Here is a 21807-nt window from a genome sequence, read left to right on the forward strand (position 1 = left end):
GCTCCCTGCATGTCAGGTGCTGTGCTAAGCTCTTTATGTGATTGATGCTATTTCATTTCTATCAAACCTATGGGATAAGTACTACACTTAACTGATGAGGCAATAGGTTCAGAGAGGCATGGTCCTTTGTTCATTGTCACCTTGCCAGTGAGTGACAGAGATGAAACCTATCCCAGGTCAGGCCGTGCCCAAAGCCCACAGTTGAACAACTTTCCTAAAGTGTTTTGCAACTAATCATTAAGATGGGGGACAGCAAACCCCTTAAGGAAGTATAAAGGAAAAAAATGCCTGGACTTTTTAGGCTGATTGTGTTTCTGCAATATTCTCACTCTAAATCTTGACAGTGAAATAATTCGAGAGCAGGACCGACCTTGACACAATCTAAGCCAGCCTCCTCCTTTTATTGATGAGGATCTGAAGCCCAGAGAGGCTCAAGAACTCTCTCAAAGTCATGGAGATACAAAGCCAGAACCATCCAAGCTCAAGCTTTGTTCTAGAATCCCACAGCACTTTTTGGGCATGTTCATCTCAATTCATACAGCAATTTGTATTATAAGTGGATATAACCGTATCTATTTCTAAGATACTTTTGTTATCTGTGTGGAACTCAGACTCCCTCCTTTGCCGAAATGATCTATTTTGGCGGTATTATGGGAGCTTAAAGGTCACTTTATTCACGCTTGGTGAAACATTTTCAACGACTAGATAAAAACATTTATGTTTACACCGTTTCCTGCTTTTTAATGTAGCCTCTTGGATTAAAAAAAATTTATTTGCAGTCCTATTCATCTTTTAAGATACTGTTTTATTGAGGGGGAAGAAATATGCTCCTTAAATAAAGTCTATAAATCCTCCAAGCTTTTAGTTGGCATTTTTAATTCAACAAAAGGAAGAAAAAAGATTTAACGTGAGACAATCACCCTTTCCCCCCCATTCATTGTGTGACCCACGTTCAATTCTGTGCCAATTCCCTGCATCCCTCTCAACTCCACTTCCTCTGTATAGCCTTTGTGATTCTGAGGTTGTTGCCTCCCTGTTCCCAGTCATTTCTGGGCCGACTGCCATATTCGTCTCTACCTTGACCCAGTGTTCTTGCCTGAGTGGGGGGAGTGGATGCGGGAAGCAGCCTGTTCCTTTGCTCAGCTTGAAGATTTCTCTAATCCTAATTTCTCTCATCAGCAGTAAACAAAGCAGGGAAACAACAATGACAAATACAAGGCAGCTGTAACAAGGAGAGACTGGCTTCTCCCAGGGCAACTACCTGATCACTTAACCTGATTTTCTTTCTGAAGATTTAAGGGTATAGACTGGTACTTCCTTCATGGCAGTTTGGTTTATTAGGACTGGAACATAGCTCCATAAACAGAGTTTATGTTTATAGATTGGGGGAACCATAGTTTGAACTTAGGTGGCATTTCTCAGTTGGATTCCCCAGATTTCAGACTGACAGAGAGTCATATTATTTGTGGTTCAGATTCTAGATGGAAGGAGTGAGGTTGGGAGAAAGGGTGGGTGGAGAAACAGGAGGAATTTCTGAGGCAAAGGACTCCGTTATTAAGGCCTCCGGAAGTCTTGTGGAGAGATGGCGATAGATGGAAAAGAGAGCAAATGAAGGAGTTGGTTGCTCAAGGAGAGACTGGCTTCTCCCAGGGCAACTACCTGATCACTTAACCTGATTTTCTTTCTGAAGATTTAAGGGTATAGACTGGTACTTCCTTCATGGCAGTTTGGTTTATTAGGACTGGAACATAGCTCCATAAACAGAGTTTATGTTTATAGATTGGGGGAACCATAGTTTGAACTTAGGTGGCATTTCTCAGTTGGATTCCCCAGATTTCAGACTGACAGAGAGTCATATTATTTGTGGTTCAGATTCTAGATGGAAGGAGTGAGGTTGGGAGAAAGGGTGGGTGGAGAAACAGGAGGAATTTCTGAGGCAAAGGACTCCGTTATTAAGGCCTCCGGAAGTCTTGTGGAGAGATGGCGATAGATGGAAAAGAGAGCAAATGAAGGAGTTGGTTGCTCAAGGAGGAGGTAGGGTGGGGATGAGGGTCATCTTGTTTCTACTTGAGGCTAAGGAAGATCCTATGTGCTTTTGTGTCTAGGATGTACCCGGGATGCCTCCTGGTCCCTTTAGTCTCTCATCACTAGGTCAGTCTCCGTGAGTCTCTAGATATTTGAGCAGCAGAGTGGGAGGGGATTTGGAGGGCATGAGCGGTTCTATTCCCTTTGGTGTTTTATAAATGAACTTGTATTTAGAGGACTCTCTGTCTTCGGTACGTGTCTGACTGCCTTAAGTGGGATGGGCGGGGCCATCAATCAGATGGCATTTGTCAGAGTCACAAATTACCAGCACAGTGCCTCACAAGTGGGGCCTCGTGTTCCCTCTGCAGAGGTGGCCCCGTTTAGGAAATGTGAACTGAAGTAACCTTGCCAGATAAAGTTCTCACATCTAATAGATATTTGATCCCTTTGTTTTCTTTTTATAACTTCAGGCATTTTTTTTTTCTCCTTCTTCACATGTTCTTGCCTATTACTAAGGAATTGAGACTTTTGAAATGTCATTGTCAGCATTTTCAGGCTATGATTTTCCTGTCTGATTAACAAAGACCTCTTGTACTTTCCCTGTTTTCAGAAAGTGAGTGCACTTGATTTATTCTTGATGTTCACATGTAGCTTCCAATCTCAACCTCCCACTGCTGACTTTCTGAACTTGACCTTGTGATGGTCTGGAAATTGAATTTGTCTATTTAGATAAGCTAGGGATAAGTGCCCTTTCATTGTGTCAGTCCTATCAAAGCAATCATATACGAGCTAGATCATCTCTTCTGCATTTCTAATTTTTATTTAAAAAGCACCTCTCCTTCACCTGTAAGAATTGGCACATAATATTTACCAGATGGTCTTCTTGTTCTAGTACAGAGCTAAAGCGTTGGCAAAGAATAGCCAACAACTGGGAATTTTGACTAAAACTAACATGTGAAATACTTGAGAATAATAACACCCTGCTTCCTTAAGTACTTACCATGCCAAAGTCAATGAGCTGACAATTTTACACATATCTCATTTCATCTTCATAACGCCATGAAGTGGGTAGCCCATTTTATAGATGAAAAACTAAGGCTCACAAAGTGTCTTTTGCTCACAGGGGTCACGCAGGTAGTACATGGGGGAATAAGATTGAAATATAAAACTCTTTGATTCCAAAACTTTTCACTGCAGAATGCATGAGTCTGCGTATGTAGTTAAATAACATATTAGGACTAAAAAAGTAGGGCTTTTTTGTTTTGTTTTGTTTTGTTTTAATTTAAATTCAATTAATTAACACATAATGTATTATTGGTTTCAGAGGTAGAGGTCAGTGATTCATCCGTCTTATATGATACCCAGTGCTCATTATATCACCTGCCCTCCTTAATATCCAGCACCCAGTGACTCCATCCCCTGACCCTCTCCCCTCCAACAACCCTCAGTTTGTTTCTTATGATTAAGAGTCTTTGATGGTTTGTCTCCCTCTCTGGTTTCATCTTGTATCATTTTTTCTTCCCGTCCCCTATGATCCTCTGCTTTGTTTCTTAAATTCCACGTATCAGTGAGATCATATGATAAGTGTCTTTCTCTGATTAACTTATTTCACTTAGCATAATACCCTCTAGTTCCACCCATGTCATTACAGATGGTAAGATTTCATTTTTTTTTTAAGATTTTATTTATTTACTTGACAGAGAGAGACAGCCAGCGAGAGAGGGAACACAAGCAGGGGAGTGGGAGAGGAAGAAGCAGGCTCCCAGTGGAGGAGCCTGATGTGGGGCTCGATCCCAGAACGCCAGGATCACGCCCTGAGCCGAAGGCAGACACTTAACGACTGCACCACCCAGGCGCCCCCAAGATTTCATTTTTTTGATAGCTGAGTAATATTCCATCGTATGTATGTGTGTGTGTATGTGTGTGTGTGTGTGTGTGTGTGTGTGTATCACATCTTCTCTATGCATTCATCTGTTGATGGACATCTGGGCTCTTTCCATACTTTGACTATTGTGGACATTGCTGCTATGAACATTGGGGTGCAGGTGCTCCTTCACATCAATACATTTGTTTCTTTGGAGTAAATACCTGGTAGTGCAATTCCTGGGTCATAGGGCAGCTCTATTTTCAAACTTTTGAGAAACCTCCATACCGTTTTCCAGAGTGGCTGCACCAGTTTGCATTCCCACCAACAGTATAAGAGGGTTCCCCTTTCTCAGCATCCTCACCAACATCTAAACTGTGTTTTAACAGTAAAATGAACCCTTTCCTCACACAACAATGCCCTCTTTCAGAGGAGAGAAATTGAAATATGAGTCAGTGGAATTTCACAATTTGTTGAGTAAGATGATGAAATTAAAGAACTACATAAAATAGCTACTCATTCTCCTCTTGGTATTCTATAGCTATCCCAGAGCAGCTTCAAGAACCATGAGCACTAAAGGCTATTCTGTTTAACTAAATACTTAGTCTTTCTAGCCTTTTAGACTTAGCTAAAATAGCAAATTTGCTAGAGAATTTGTAGCAGTGGGGAGACTACTTGGCTCAGTAGGAAGAGCATGCGACTCTTGATCATGAGTTTGAGCCCCACGCTGGGCGTAGAGATTACTTAAATAAACAAAACTTTAAAAAAAGAAAGAAAAGGAAAAAAAAAGAGAAGAAAAGAAGAGAAACTCAAGAAGCTGAAGTAAAGTCACTTGGTCCATTTAGGCACTCTGTTTTCTTTGCCAAACCTCCTGGTTTCTTATCATACCTGCATGGGGGTGTCTGCAGAGTGCACATGTGCCCCTGCCAGGAGATGAGAAAGGGCAAGTAGGATTCACCAGGTTCTACCATGGATGGGGCCCTGAGGGTTATGTGTTGTTGACTGATATGTAAGTAAGTAAATATGGTTCATGAAACATGATTTTAGGTTAGTATTTACAAAGGATTTTCCGAAGGCAAGATTGATTGTAACAGGCAAGATTTCATATTTTTTTATTTGTCATGAGGCCATACTTAATTAATTTTTAAAAATTTATTACCTTGCCATCCAATGTAATGCTTTGCTATTAAAGCTCTAGAGACCTTCTTGAAGTTTTAATTAAACAGTTTGCTTAAAACAGGAGCATAATACTTTAAGCTGGGCACTAAATATTACTAACTGAAAACACCACCAAATATGTTGTTGTAAACCAGGCTGTTTGTTTTGGGGGGCTGTGGACATTTATAAACCACTTGCTGATAAAAAGAAACACTGCTTTATATGGCAACATTGAAATATGTGCAACAGAGCTTTCCACTCTTGCTATCTATTTCCAGTAAATGACGGCCTCTGTTCATTCATGTTGTGCTTGACAGTTGCGAAAAAAATCATTCCCATCCAAGCCTCAAGCACACGGGGACAAAATAATTGCCAGTTTCAAGAACAAGAGAGCAGTTGGAAACCATCTGTTTGAGAGTGGACTTGTTATATCAGAGTTCCTACGGGAGAAATTTCTAGATGAGACAAGGACACCGAGAGGAGATAGAAAGGATGTATTTGGTGTCATTACGTCATTCCAAAATGTTATTAGGCTTCCGAAGGTAACAAAGGCTGATTTTCTGCCCCATTTTTTGTTATATATGTTCTGTTATAAAAAGGAAGCAATTTTGCCCTTTCTAGGGTTACTTCTTTTGAATTCTTTTCGGTTGTATTGTACCTGAATTTAATAGTAAATGTGGCAGAGAAAAAGCTTGGGCCTGAAGGCCTGGGGACAGAGTTCTAATCCTAATTTCTTGTGAAATATCAAAGTCAAATATAATTGCGACTCTGATGTCATGAACATGACCATCATATACGCTGCCCTGGCAACTTCTTGCTTCCTCTGTTAACATGTGTGAGCCGCTACGGATTTGGTTCAATTTTTTAAGCCCATATATTTTAAAATCAAAGGTTCTGCCTGCAAAATTCAGGCAATGAGTCTGAGAAGTAGAGTTGATAAATAGTGATATTTTCCATGGGCATTTCTATAGTTATCTTGGAACTTGTTCACTGGTTATCTACACTGTTACTCTTGTCCCATTTGATTGCACAATCTCTAGAAGATTCAAGTTAAGTTTCCATCTTGCAGTAAGATTAATTTAGAAAACAAGAAAACCTTGGATTAACTTTTGGATTATATAGATATATTTTTAAAATTATATTATACATAATAAACAGTGAAAAATCTCCCACTCTTCCTTGCCCCCTGCCACCCAATTAACGCTCTGTAAATAGTTTATTGTTTATGCTTTCGGAACTTTATGTGTAAATAAGAAAATACAAACATCTACTCATAGGTCTACCTTTTTATACAAAAGACAACATACAATACATGGTGCTCTGAACCTTACCTTAGAGACCTTTTCTTTCCAACGTCCAAGAGACTTGAGCATCCTTTTTGGAAGCTTCATACATTGTATGATACAAGTTACCATAATTTATTTAACCAGTGTTTGGGTGATGGACATTTAAGTTATTCCCAATCTCTGGCTTTTACAAACATTCTATGATGAATAATCTTGTTCATCTTTTTTAATGTGTGCAAATATATGTGAAATTTATAGTGCTAGATGTAGAATCCCTGGGCCAAAGGATTATGTTTGCAATTTAAATACAATCTCCAGGTTGCCCCCCATCAATATACACAGTGTGTCATCAAACTTCCAGATTTGTAACAATCTTTTTTTTTTTTTTGGATTTGTAACAAGCTAATAGATGGGAAATGGTATCATTCTGGTTTAATTTGTATTTCTCTTATTATGAGTGAACAAAGTTGAGCATATTTTCGTATGCTTAAAAGCTGCTTGCATTTATTTTCTTGTAAACACTATCTTTAAATCTTTTGTCCTTTTTTTACTGGATTTTTTTGTCTTACCTATTTCTATGAGTTCTATATATATTAAGGAAATTAATATTCTGTAATATGAATTACAAATGTTTTTCCTTCTTTCATTCCAACATTTAGCTTTTGATTCTGCCAGTGATGTTTTGCTATACATATTTATTTTTATGCAGTTAATTTTCTGAATCTTTTATTTTATGGGTCTAACTAATAAATCATAGTTAGGAAGATCCCCCCTCCTCCAAGGTAACAAAATAACTTTTCCATATACAGTCATATTTAGTTATTGGTTTTTAGTAAAATTACATATCAGATAACATAAAAGACCAATTTGGAAGTATAACAATATGAAATAGAGTTTGGACAATAAAAACATTAGTGTAGAATATAGTATATACTATGTAAAGTACTGTCCATCAGCCAAACTTACTACTCTTTTTCCCTAGTTTTCTTTCTCACAGGAAACCAGAAAAGTAAACTAGAATAAAGGTAAGCAGCTATTAATTAAAGAAAAATAAGAAACAGTCAGGGCACCTGGGTGGCTCAGTCGGTTAAGTGTCAGCCTTCAGCTCAGGTCATGATCCCAGCGTCCTGGGATTGCTCCCTCCCCAAATGGGACTCCTTGCTCAACAAAGAGGAGTCTGCTTCTCCCTCTGCCCCTGCCCCTCCCCCCGCTTGTGCATGCACACTCCCTCTCTCTCTCTTGTTTTCTGTCTCTCAAATGAATAAATAAAATCTTTTTAAAAAATAGGGAAGAGTCTCTGACTTGAAATGAATTAAGTACATACTTTATCTATTTATTGAAACATAAGAAGTATCTGGTGGAATTGGATCATCAGTGATCCATCTGGTTTTTAATGTAGTCTGTGACAGTAGTTCCAAAAGATATTTATGAGAAATACAGTACCTCCATCTTATGACACTGTCCTCAGAGACTGAAGATTTTACAACATATTAAAACTCTCTCATCCATGAATCTATATAAATCTTTCAAAAAATCTTTCTTATATTACATTTTATTTCTAGTATTTATAAGTTCTGGTGGTAACAAATTCTATTATACATATATATCTATATTTATACATACACATATATGTGTGTGTATATATATATATATATATATATATATGTATGTATATATATATAATTTCTTTAATCTATATTTAAACATTCTTCTTCACCATTAGGGAACTCCAAATTCCTATATTCTAGAAGTTTTGAAAAAGTAAAGGGGGGGATTGGGGTCACCTGGGTGGCTCAGTCAGTTAAGTGTCCAACTCGATTTTGGCTCAGGTCATGATCTCAAGGGTGTGAGATCGAGCCCCACATTGGGCTCCATGCTGGGCAGGGGGTCTGCTTAAGATTCTCTTTCCCTCTCCCTCTGCCCCTCCCTCCCCTTTTCTCTCTCTCCCTCTCTAAATATATATATATATATATATATATATATATATATATATATATATATATATATATATATAAAATAAAAAGGACACTATCAAGAAAGTGAAAAGATAATCCAAAGAATGGGAGAAAATATTCCTTTTTTTAAAAAGATTTTATTTATTTATTTGTCAGAGAGATAGAGAGAGTGAGTACAAGCAGGGGAGTGGCAGGCAGAGGGAGAAGCAGGCCTCCCTCTGAGCCAGGAGCCCAATGCAGGACTCCATCAAAGACCCCAGGATCATGACCCTAGCGGAAAGCAGTCGCTCAATAGACTGAGCCACCCAGGTGTCCCTGGGAGAAAATATTTCTAAATTATATGTCTAATAAAGTACTTGAACCCAGAACACATAAAGAACACTTATAACTGAATATTGAAAAGACAAATAATCAAATCAGAACATGGGTAAAAAAAAAAATTGTAATAGACATCACTGCAAAGAAGATAGAAGATAACCAATGAGCACATGAAAAGAGGCTCAACATCATTAGCCATTGGGGAAATGCAAATCAAAACCACAGTGAGATACCACTTCACCAGCACTGGGATGGCTAAAATAAAGACAGACAATAATGAGTGTTGTTGAGGATATAAAGAAATTGGAACTCTCATACACTTCTGGTGAGAATGGAAAAAGGTACAGCCACTTTGAAAGAGTTTAACAGTGTTAAACATAAGATTACTGTATGACCCAGCAATTCCACTCTTAGGTGTATGTGCAAGATAATCTAAAGGTATGTCCACACAAAAATAAAATTGGTACACATCATTCATAGAAGCATTATTTATGATAGCCAGAAAATAAAAGCTACCCAAATGTCCATCAACAGATGAATGGATAAATATAAATATGGTATAACATACAATGGAATATCATTCAGCCATAAAAAGCAATGAAATTAAATAAATAAATAAATAAAACCATTTGTAAAAAAAAAAAAAAAGGAAGGAACAAGCAAAGTACTGATTCATGCTGCAATATGAGTGAACCTTGAAAACATTATGCTAAATGAACGTTATGCCAGCTCAAAACCATATAATGTATGATTTCATTTACAGGAAAGGTCCATAATAGGCAAATCCATAGAAACAGAGAGTAGTTAGTGGTTGTCAGGGGCTAGCAGGAAAAAGGAATGAGTATGTGATTTTGAGGGTGATAATGTAAGTGTTCTAAAATTAAATAGTGGCGATAGTGGCACAAGTCTGTGAATATACTAAACACCAGTGGTGCATTTTTAAATTGTTATTGTATGGTATGTGAATCATCTCAATAAAGTTTTTATATATTTTATATATTATATTTATTTTATATATTTTTATATTATGTTTTATATATTTATATATTTTATATATATATATATATATATATATATATATATATATATATATATATATACTAAAGGTATTCTCAGTACCCGTTCCTGAATTACTATTAAGGGTTCTCCATGTGTTTTCTACTGTCAATACAGTAATATATTTAGGGGAAAAAAATGTTTCCTAAGCTACACTAAGTTTAGCACCAGCAGCAGTGAGAACATCATGCTCCAGGAACACTGAAGCTAAACACGAGGCCCGTACCTGCCTATACATGTTTGCATTCTGGTCCAAACCTAATGAGACTTTTGGTGACTCAAATGCCCTAGGTTTCTTACCTCTAGTTAAAAACTCGGGTTAGATTAATTTAGTAGCAATGATAATAACAGTAAAACGAAATAGGGAAAAAGTATAAATTAAATGTAAGGGAAAAAAGCCAAAGCAAGTGGCAAATGCAGGTGTTGAACTCACAATTCAAGAGTAAAAAGAGACCTATGTTTCCTTCAGGGTTGTTTCTGGTCTCTTTCTCCCTAGAAGAGAAGAACTACTCACAGAGAATGTAAAGTTCTTCCCAAGTCCTACAGTAAATTAGTTAACAAAAGTGAATCTAAGACCCAAGTTTTTTGATCCCTAGTCCAATAATTTTTCTTCCCACCATCATTTTGGATTTCTGTTTTTTCATATATAACATGAAGATAAAAATAACTTTCCCATGGCTTTCCTAAAAGAATTAAATGAATAGGGGTGCCTGAGTGGCTCAGTCATTAGTGGCTACCTTCAGCTCAGGTCATGATCCCAGGACCCTGCTGAGCGGGGAACCTGCTTCTCCCTCTCCCTCTGTGTCCCGGCTTGTGCTTTCTCTCTCTCTCTCTCTCTCAAATAAATAAATAAAATCTCTTTAAAAAAAAAAGAATTAGGGGCGCCTGGGTGGCACAGCAGTTAAGCGTCTGCCTTCGGCTCAGGGCGTGATCCTGGCGTTATGGGATCGAGCCCCACGTCAGGCTCCTCTGCTATGAGCCTGCTTCTTCCTCTCCCACTCCCCCTGCTTGTGTTCCCTCTCTCGCTGGCTGTCTCTATCTGTGTCAAATAAATAAATAAAATCTTAAAAAAAAAAAAGAATTAAATGAATAACATGTGAAAGCAGATAGCACAGTGGCTGGCCCATTATTAGAGGTATATAAATGTCTGTTGAATGAGTAAGTAAATTAATCAATGTTTGGCTTTTCTTTCATTTCCCTCAGGTGTCAACTCAAACTTCCTCCTTCCCCACTTTCAAATAAAGAAGAAACAAGAAAATGTCTTTATGGGTGGGAAGAATCACAAGGTACTCTTTATTCTTCTTTTCCAAACATATTAAATGATTTGTTTAAGTTCTCTTAGTTGTTAAGTAGTTAAGGAAGATTTTACCTGATTTCATTATCATTAGATTCCCCCTCCCCCATTAAACTTTCCTGTCTCTCAAGATTTTAGCATATGTGAAGTACAAATTGTGCCACTTTTTAGTCAAGGACTAGACTTGTTGTAAATCAAAACTTTTAGAGCTGTAATAATTTGTATTGTAAATCTGAGCTGGAAAGAAATCAGTAGAATCTGAGATCAATCTTGGATACCCGTTTCTCTTCGAAGACACAGTTGAAAAAGTGTGAAACTTTAACACTGAAATTTTGCTCTTCTGATACTTGAGCAAATGTAGTTGGGGTTTATCCACATTTTGTTTTTCCAACCTAATTTGTGTTTCTCCCATTTTAGAACCAGAAAGTTTACCTGATTAATGTGACCACTCAATGCAAGGCAGAGAGGGGCAGAGGGCCTTGGGAATTACATGAGCCTGAGTCTGAAATCCCACCCCCATCTCTGTCCAAAGTGCAATAGCAGTCAGCTACCTAAGCTGTTGAGAGATATTAATACCTATCTCACACGGTGTTTGAGAGGATAAGTGACATAATATATATAAATAATCTAGCATAGTGCTGGCACATTCTAGGCAGCCATCAGTTATGAACTTCCTTTCTTGCCTCTCCTGTTAAGTGTGAGACCAATAGAGCATTGAACCCATGTATATTTGTATGCCTCTCTCACAGTGTTCTTAAGGCTTCCTTTACATGTGAGTGTCCTGTATCTCGTCTTACTGAGAGCCCCCACTCTTCAAGGGTAGGAACCATTACTCTCCCATTGAGCCACAAGGTCTCTGAAGATGAGGGCTGTGTTTTTTGTTCTCAAAGACAGGGTGGTCCTTGTGGCACTATCAGATGATAAATGTCTGAGTGTTTCAATCTTGTCCTTTGCAAAACTCTTTTTGGTAGTAGTTGATGTGAGTGCTATGTTACAAAGGATTCTGGAGTCACTGGAAGGAATCTGGATGGTCCAGTGTTGCTGCGAGCATGAAGGGTTAGGGCAAAGATGGCACTCCTGCCAAGAGTCAGCCATCCTTGTTATGAACCTGTGAAGAGAGAGAATTATGCTAAATTAATCCTTGAAGCCCTGACGTTATACCAGTGGCTAATGTCATTCTTCACATATAGTAGGTCTTCATTCTGTGTTTCTTGAGTGAATGAATAAATAGTGTACAAAGGAAATAATCTGTGCCTGAAAGTGATGAATCAACAAGAAACAACTGGACGAAAATGGAAAATACACCCTTTAAAGCCATAATCTGCTAAGTGGTTCAGCAAAACTCAAGGCAGTAAGGAGGAGGGACCACCTGTGAAGTTTTTCTTTAAATTGTGCCAGAATCCTGAAAGTCTCGGAAGATGGTGGGGTAGGAAGATCTTAGGCTCATCTACACCCACAGATACAACTAGATGACACCTACGTCAGTGTAAATTAACCAGAAAATGACCTAAAGACTGGCAGAACAGACTCTCCACAGCTAAATGCAGAGAAGAGGCCACTTTGAAGAAGCGAGGAAGGGCGGAGATGTGGTCGAGCCAACCTGACCTGAGGGACTATCCATGGGGGGATGCCACGGATACAGAACGGGGAGAGGAACAGGCCCCACACCAGGCACCCAAGGCACGTGGGACCCGCACTGGGAAGGCGAATCCACATCACAATCTGCTTTGAAAACCAGAGGAACCTAACTTCAGAGTTCTTACAATCAATGGGGCTTAACACCTGGAACTTTAAAATGTGTCAGATGGAATACCCCCTCTCCTAGTAACACAGAAGCCTAGAGTAAGATGTTACATTGCTTAATAATGCCCTCTATCTACAGCCTTCATTCCTTCCACCATGATGCAGATCACTTCTTTTATGTTGTGTTCCAAGTTGAAATAATGAACTTTGTGCACACTTTTCTTTATAACAATCCCTCCAGGATACCTCCAACTACATATCCTGAGCCCTATGGTACCACTTTAGAGATGGGATAATGTGTGGGGTATAATAGGGTCAATGAAAATTAAAATTACTTTCCAGATATGTTCTACTAATGATCTATTCAAGACAGCCAATTAAGGAGAAGATGTTAATATTTGTTATGGAAAAGACTCTAGACATAAATAGGGAGAAAAGAAAGCAAAAAATAAAAATAAAAAAATAGGGTACCAAAAATGATTCTTTCCCTTTCCCTTGGATAGAACTTTGGTGTTTCACAAAATGGACTTTTCTAAATATCTGGTAAATTGAGGATATGCCCCAGTGTAAAGGATTTTTTTTTTGTTGTTGCCTCAGGGGTGGGTGATATGACTAGATAAGAATTCACTTGGAAAATCTTTACGTGAGGCTACTTCCTTCCTTTTACTTTGCCATAGTCAAGACACTGGTGTTCTATTTAAATGTGCAAGAACTTAATTTTCAGATATAATTGTCTTTGGTATAAGTTTGGGAATTGAGCTTCTAGATTCATGTTGAACTTCTGCTTATACAGAAGTGCCATCTATAGGTTGATAATAAATTGCATGAATGGTTGTGATTCTTGACTCTTTCAGGATCATATAGTTAAGGAATCTGTAGTCCAGATAATTATGATAAGAAAAACTTGGTCACAAGCATTAAAGTCGCATACATAGGATCATGGAAAGTTAGCAGCAAAGAGGGACTGGAACCCACATATCCTAATACTTGACAAAACTAGATTCAAACTCTCTTTGTACCAACTTCTACTCTGTGAACATACTGAAATCATTTAGCCTGAGCTTTTCTGAACCTGTTTCTTTATCTCTCTAATCATTATAAATGATAAAAATATTGATCTCCTATCTCAAGATATTACATAAAATAGAGTTTATGTAAAATGCTTAGCATGGTGCCCAGCACCAATTAGGCATCCCAAACAATGGTAGCTATTGTTATTACCATCATTACCATTATCAATCTAATAAAAATGAAATGTTAATAACAGTATAACATTGCTATTTCAGTACTATATTTTGAAGCAGTAATTAACACTTTACAAAGTTATGTAAGAGTCATATAAAAATGTGGTAGTCACCTCCAAAATGGCCCCCAATGCTCTCCAGCTCCCAGTGTTCACACCCGGGAGTAGTCCTCTCCTGCACTGTACCAAATTTGGTCTGGGTGCCCAATATAATACGGCAAAAGTGATGGTATGTGTGGTAAGCAGAGTAATGAGTCCCCAGGTACATCCATATCCTAATCCTCAAATCCTGAACCTGCGAGTATGTTGAATTGTTACCTTATGCAGGAAAAGGGACTTTGCAGAGGGGATTGAGTTAAACATCTTGAGATGGAGAGACTTGCTGGATTCTTCGAGTAGTCCCAACGTACGCCAAAGGGCTCCTAAAAGGTGGCAGAGCGTCAGAGTTGGAGGAGTTGAAGATGCCATGACCATGATTCTGAAGATAAAGGGCCAGAAGCCAAAGAATGGTGGCCTCTAGAAGCTAGAAACTAGGGCAAGGAAATGGATTCTCCCCTAAAGCTTCCAAAGGGAACACAGGCCAATCTACACCTTGATTTTAGCTCAGCAAAACTTATTTGGGGCTTCTGGTCCCCAGAACTGTAAGATAATAAATTTGTGCTAGTTAAGTCACTAAATTTGTGGTAAGCAGCAATAGGAAATTAGTATAGTGTGTCACTTCCAAGATTAGTGGAAGGGGGCTTTTTTGGGCTCTTCTATCTTCCACATGAGACGCTTTGGGGGAAGCCAGCTGCTGTGTTATCACAGTGCATGGACATTCGGGCAGACCGTGGAGAGGCCCACAGGCAAGGAACTGCAGCTTACCAACAAACAAGGAAGGTTGGAAGCAGGTTCTTCAGCCCCAGTCAAACATCAGATGACTGTAGCCCCAGGCGATAGCTTGAAGGTAACCTCAGGAGAGACCATGAGCCAGAACCAGCCCACAAAAATGCTTGTGGATTCCTGACCCACAGAAACTGCACATAATAAATATGTGTTTGCTTTAAGCTGATAAGTGTGATGGAGGGTCATAGCATAGCAATGCATAACCACGTAAGATACTGTATTAGTTGTCAGGCTGCTCTGTGTGACCAGCGGAATACTGCAGAAAGTGCTGCTGTGGCACTTCTGAAGACAGATTCTAAAAATTACCACAACTCCTTCATTGAACCTGTGAATCGTTCCCTCTGGGGCAAGTCAACTGCCACGTCCTGGGGACCCTCGAGCAGCTGTGGGGGAAGCAACTTGCCTGTTCTACCTTGCCGCCATGGGAGAGAGCTGCCTTTCTCTTCCTGCCTTCGTTTTCCACTGCTCATTTCTTCTAAGCAGTCTAAAGGAGGCGTTCGGAGCACAGCTTCTAGAAAGAGACGTCTTTGATTCAAATTCTGACTCTGCCACGTGTTAACCACAAGAACTTGGTTATGTTACTTATACTTTCTTCGTCTTAGTTTTCTCATCTGTAAATAAAATGACAGTGCTAGTAGTAGTATCTCCCTCCCTGGGTTGTTGTTGGAGGGCTACACGAAATTAGATTTGTTAAGTCTTTAGACTGCTGAGAAGCAATCATTATTAGATATTATTATTTTCCCTCTGCTGTGCCTTTCCATTCTATATTAGGCAACTCAGACTGCCATAACAAAATAGCATTGATTGTTTCTTACAGTTCTGGAGGTTGAGAAGTCTAAGATGAGGAAATTGGCAAGGTAGATTTCACTCTGAGTGTCTTCTCTTGGCTTGTAGGCCTCTGCCATCCTGCCGTGTGCTCACAAGACCTCTTCTTTGTGTTGAGAGAGAGAGAGAGATTGATAGATCTCTGGTACTTCTTCTCAGGAAGACATCAGTCCTTTCAGGGCATCACCCTTAGGACCTTATCTTACCTTAATTGCCTCCTTAGAAGCTTCATCTCCAAATATAGCCACATTGGGAGTTAAAGCTTCAACATGTGAATGGGGAGGGGGGAAACACAAACATTCATCCATCACAGTTTCCTGCCCATATGCATACTCAACTTTTTCTTTTACCCTTATTTGCTATATCTAAAGTCACAACTAGATGTACTAAATGGCTAGACACTGTCAGCAAATGTCACAGGGGCCAAGATCTCGAATGCGACAGAATGCTAAGTCACAGGTACTTCACAGTTCTATATTTTGTAAAAGATACCATCTGAATTGGTCACGAGCTTGTAGTAATAAATAATAGTTTGTAACAGTTCCTATTTTATATACAATGCTGCATAAAACACTACTCCAAAACCCAGTGGCTAAAAACAATAAGCATTTATTGCTCCTACAAGTTAAGTCAGGCACAGGTCAGGACCAGGCTGTGGGATTCTCCAGGCCTCACCTAGCCTCTCTTGTTTGGAGGTAGACTGGCTATGGGTTGGGGTCTCATTTTTCTGGGATTTTATCTGGCTGGGGCAACTCCTCTCTGCTTCCCAGGGCTCATCCTCCTTGTCTCCCACATCCTTCCAGCAGCTTCCTCCAAGCATGTTCTCTCGTAAGGAACAGATGCATGCAAGCCCAGTCTGCAGTCCTGGAATGGCAAAAGGAAGCATTCGAGGCGTCTTGGAGCATAGGCTCAGAAGCAGAACACTGTCACTTCTGCCACATTCTACTGGCCAAATCACATCACAAGCACAATTCAGAGTTAAGAGCTAGAGAAACAGACTCTACCGCTTTGTGGAGGAATGAGGAATGCTAGCCATTTTGCAACTACTCCGCCAAAGATTACTCCAGCAAAGAGGGGAAGATCACCTCCCCTCTCCTTTTTCACTTAAAAAAAAATCACAGGTTTAAATTAGAAAGAGTATGTGATTATAAACGGTGTGTGTTGGTAGGAAAGTTTTTATGTAATTCATCAATTACCCTTTGGCACCTGGACCATATTTGTATAAATAAGAGCACAGCACCTATAGTAAGAAAAAAGTCTTTCTTCATAAGGGTGGTTTGTTTTTTGTTGTTGCTGTTCTTGTTTTTTTAGGAAACATATTTGGAGAAAGCTCTGAAAATAGCTTCATTTCTTACTGTGTTTCTCAAACTGAGAGACTTTTTTATGTGTGCTGCATATCACACAAAAAAAGAGCATACTGGGTCCTGAAGGCCATGGTAAGGCTGTGGGTTTTATAGTGGGTGTGGCGGGAAACCATGGGGGAGTTTTGAGCAGGGATGTGGTATGTGGCTACATTATGGACAATAAACTGCAGGAGAGGGGTGGGAAATAAAAGAGCATACTAATATAAACTAGAAGGGTAGTTGAAAAGTATCGAAAACCATTTTCTAAAAAAGTATTACATTCTAATTATGTTAGAGTTTACACTTAGCATTCAGATATGGCCAAGAATGAGAGAAGTTGATTAGGAAAAATAGGTTATAATGTACTGCCACCTTGTGTACTATGCCTGTAAGCACCATTTTTTTCCCGTTAGTGTTTCTAGAATACTAATCAGAAAAAAATACTGCAATGAAAGGAGACACTGTGTTCTTGCAAAAAGCAGGTTTCTTAATCCTTTTTGGACCCATGAAACCCTGGAAACCTATGGACATCTTTTAATAATAATGTCTTAGAATGTGAAATAAATGGTAGATTACAGCTAGAAATTAATGGAAAATGTTAATTTTTTTCATCTAAGTCCATGGACCACCTGAGTTCTAAAACCTGAGTTCTAGCTATGGCCTCTCTGGGATCCAGAGACTCCAAATCGATCATTCCTGATCCCTAATGTACTTTATATTTGAGCACTAAACAATGAAATATTAGATATCAGAATTTTCAAAAATAAATCTTCATTAAGACCCTACAGATCCATGGACATGTTCTTTTGAATAAGGTATTTTTGAAAAGCAAAACACTAATTTTAATAACATAAATATTAATTTTCTACACCATGTTGTAATGGACATTTATATGATAAAGGGTGTTTCTAATATTTTTACTATCATGAATTACCAAGTATAAGTCTACAAAACACATGTGTAGTTTTATTTGATTTCTTAAAGAAGTGACTAGCATACCTGGGTTCTAGTCTAAGTTCTTGTCTTTGATTGATTCCGTTAGCTTGTACATTTCTCTCCTTCACCTTCCTTGCTCTTTCTCCTCCTACTTTCCTCCCTTCCTTTCTTTGCTTTGCTTTCTTTCTTCCTTCTTTCTTCTCTACCTACCGTCCTCCTTCTCTCCCCCACCGTGTTCATTTTATTCTGCTTTCAACATACATTTAATAAGAGATGAATATGTGTGAATAACTGTAGTAAGTAGTGTGGGCAGTGATCTCGGGGGTCTCACAGACAATCATAATAAAGCCCAGCCTGTGTGCAGATTTACCATACACCCAAGGACGCTCAAGTTCCTGCATACTTCACTTTCACGATTCCAAAGAGACTTGGCAATAGTTTCGCATGTTTATATGATTTTGTAGAATTTGCAAAATGAGAAATGTAAATCATAATCAGTTAAGACCTCTGTCTCTTTCAATTCCTACTCCCATCATGTATTGCTTTTAGGGTGCCTAGTCATTTCCAGATCCTGCTAAGCAGGAGTTGAGTAGAGGAAAAATTTGGTAGGGTTTAATGAGATATATTTATGTGACTCTTCCCATTTTCATGCCTAGAGGAGTTTTTCAACCTCATGGTTACATTTAAATAAATACTAAAGACGGGGCACCTGGGTCGTCGTTAAGCGTCTGCCTTTGGCTCAGGGCATGATCCCGGTGTTCTGGGATCGAGCCCTGCATCAGGCTCCTCCACTGGGAGCCTGCTTCTTCCTCTCCCACTCCCCCTGCTTGTGTTCCCTCTCTCGCTGGCAGTCTCTCTGTCAAATAAATACATAAAATATTTTAAATAAATAAATACTAAAGAACTTTATCTGGTCATTTTCACTTCCCTAGTTAATTTCTGCACACATTTAAAGTGTGCAAATGTAGATAAGTGTAGATAAAAATCTACATTTAATTTGTGGTTTTACCCTCTGGGAAGGTAGTAACCAAGTGTATGTGGCTGTGCAAGGTAATATTACATAGGCATTTCTTCACCAAGATAAAATTCTCTAAGAAGTGATGTTTGTCTGGTTTTACCCACTTGGGGCCCCAGACTCTTGAGCAGAAGAGCCAGAATCCTCTCCATTTAAGTATCTCTCTACATAAATACCTAAAGCTGTCTTTGATTGTTTTATCACATGGCTTTACAAAGCTAACAGAAGATTATTGTACATGACTGAACCACTATTCTGCAGTACACAGTAAGCCTAGTTTTGCAATGTGTCCGCTTGGCCAGGCTGAACTACATTTCCCAGAACTCTCCTGTATGCTTCTGGTTAGCATGAGCCCCAAGAGAGAGTCCTGTGTGAGATCGGATGGTGAAAGTGAAGTGGCAGCCATTTTGTAGCTCACACACATTATCATTTATCTGCTTTTTCACCTTGTTGGTGTGAAGCAGCAGCCAGGCCTGTAACTGCACCTCTGGACCCTCCTTCAGCTCCTCTAGCTCCTGACCCTGGTATGTATGTAGCTGCATGACAAAGATTCCAACTTCTATAGGACACCCATACACTCAAGGTCACAGACAGAACTCACACAGGTTTGAGTCTCCTTGTGGGCTGTAGCTTGTGATTGGGCTCCCCACTTACCTTCCATCTTCTCTCCCCGACCGCCAGCCTGTGGACTTTAAATCCAGATCAGAACACAGGACAACAGCTTTAGAGAGACGGTTTTACCAGTTCCCAGAATTGCATAAAGTCAAATCCCAGTAACAAATCTCAGATTGTTACAGATATATCCTAATGGTTCTCTGACTGAACCCTGACTGATACAAAGACTTATACGTATTTATTTATAATATACTACAAAGTCTGTCTAATTAGCTTCCTATCTTTTTCACTTAAGGAAGTCATGATTGTGCTTGCACAGCATAGTTAAAGACTAGTCTCTGCCCTGATGCTATCTGGACACCTCGTCCCCACTCCAGGATTCCCCGGGTACTCTATTGTTCCCTTCCCACCACATCCACACCAGAACATCTTCAGAGACAGTAATCCTCAGTGTTCTCAGCCTGAGCCCTCTGTTCTGGGGAATGCATGGGCTCTTCACTGTGGAATCACTTCATGCCTACCATCTTGTCGATTACCGCAGCTCTTGTTGTTAGCTCAGCATTTCCAAAAACTAGACACACTAGGTCAAGTTATGTACATAAAATACAATATATGCCTTTAGAATAGTATTCAGTGCACAGATATTCCTGAGGGCATGTACAGAATATTGGTGAGGTGTACTGCTCAGAGTTAGGGCCATGTCCACTTAGAAAGACTATAAGAAAAAGTGGCTTTTTATTTCATATTCTTACTGCACATTCTTAAAAAACAGCTTCATTAATGTAATAACTATCACCTCCTCTTTGAGGTCTTCCTCAATTCCTCTAGACAGAGCTAATGTCTTCTTTGTTTAGTGCATATTATTATTATAACAAAAACCACAATTTCTAGTGATTAGATGTTTGTCCAGCCCATGACAAGACTATAATTGTCTCAAGATCAGAAATCACTCTTTATTCAGCTTTGCCTGACTACTACCTGACGTATTAATGAGTTTTAATAAACTTTTGCTGAATACATTTTTTTTAAAGATTTTATTTATTTATTTATTTGACAGAGAGAGACAGCCAGCAAGAGAGGGAACACAAGCAGGGGGAGTGGGAGAGGAAGAAGCAGGCTCCTAGCGGAGGAGCCTGATGTGGGGCTCGATCCCACTACGCTGGGATCACGCCCTGAGCCGAAGGCAGACACTTAACGACTGCGCTACCCAGGCACCCCTGTTGAATACATTTTTAACTTATTTTTATCTTTTCTAAATATGCCGTGCTTGGGAAAAATAACTCTCAATTACTTTTATATGTTACCAAATATCTGGATGAATATCGAGACGCTAACAATTGAAATGTTTACTACTATTTCTGACCCTCTGGATCAGTGCAGTCCAACAGAACTTTCTGCAATGGTGGCTTTTATGAACTTGAGATGTGGTCAGCACAGCTCTGAATGTTTGGCAATATGCAGACACTACCAACCACAGGGGTAATCGATATCATGATGTCGGGTCTTTTAAAAATGCCATAGACAAGTTCTATCAGCTTCTACGTACTATACGTCAGCTTTTTGAGCCTGAACTGACTATTGAAATAGAGGAAAAATAATTTCATCAAGAATAGATATTGATAAGATAAATTTTCCCCCCAAAATGGCCTTGGAGTTCAGTAGTATTGTTGATTTTTGGCTGTTACTAATAACCCTGAAAATATTTCCCATTCACTTACTGGACATTCTGTTCCATTTTTGAGGTATTTTAAAAAATTCTTTAAATAATTAATAAAACGGGATAAAAGATATGCTTATTAGACCGATGTCACCTATATCATAAGCTCATAGGAGTTCTGTCAGGAAAGTTTATGACTACAAATGAGGAGACATTTTAGGACGATAATGTAATTTTACTGTAAAGTGAACATACTATTGCTGGATAAATAATCTTTGTCTTAATCTCTGCTTTTAAAAAAGTTTTAAAAAGTTTTCCTGAGATTACACAACTGTTCTGTTAAAATAACTATGAACAGTGTACTAAACTGTCTATTTATATAAAACTGTCAATTAAACACAAATAATGGTTTCTGAAGTCAATGCCAGTTTTGTTTTTTGGGTTACTAGGGAGGAGTATTTTTGCTCTTTCTCTCAAAAAGAGACACCAGAAAAAAACAAATCTCCATAGAAATTATTAATTCACTCAGAATGCTTGATGTCTTTTAAGCGTTTAATACATTAAAAATAAAAACAAATCCTTAACTGTA

Source organism: Ursus americanus, chromosome 8 (genome assembly GCF_024610735.1).
Source record: "Ursus americanus isolate L20-20 chromosome 8, mUrsAme1.1.p, whole genome shotgun sequence".
In the NCBI taxonomy this organism is placed as follows: Eukaryota; Metazoa; Chordata; class Mammalia; order Carnivora; family Ursidae; genus Ursus; species Ursus americanus.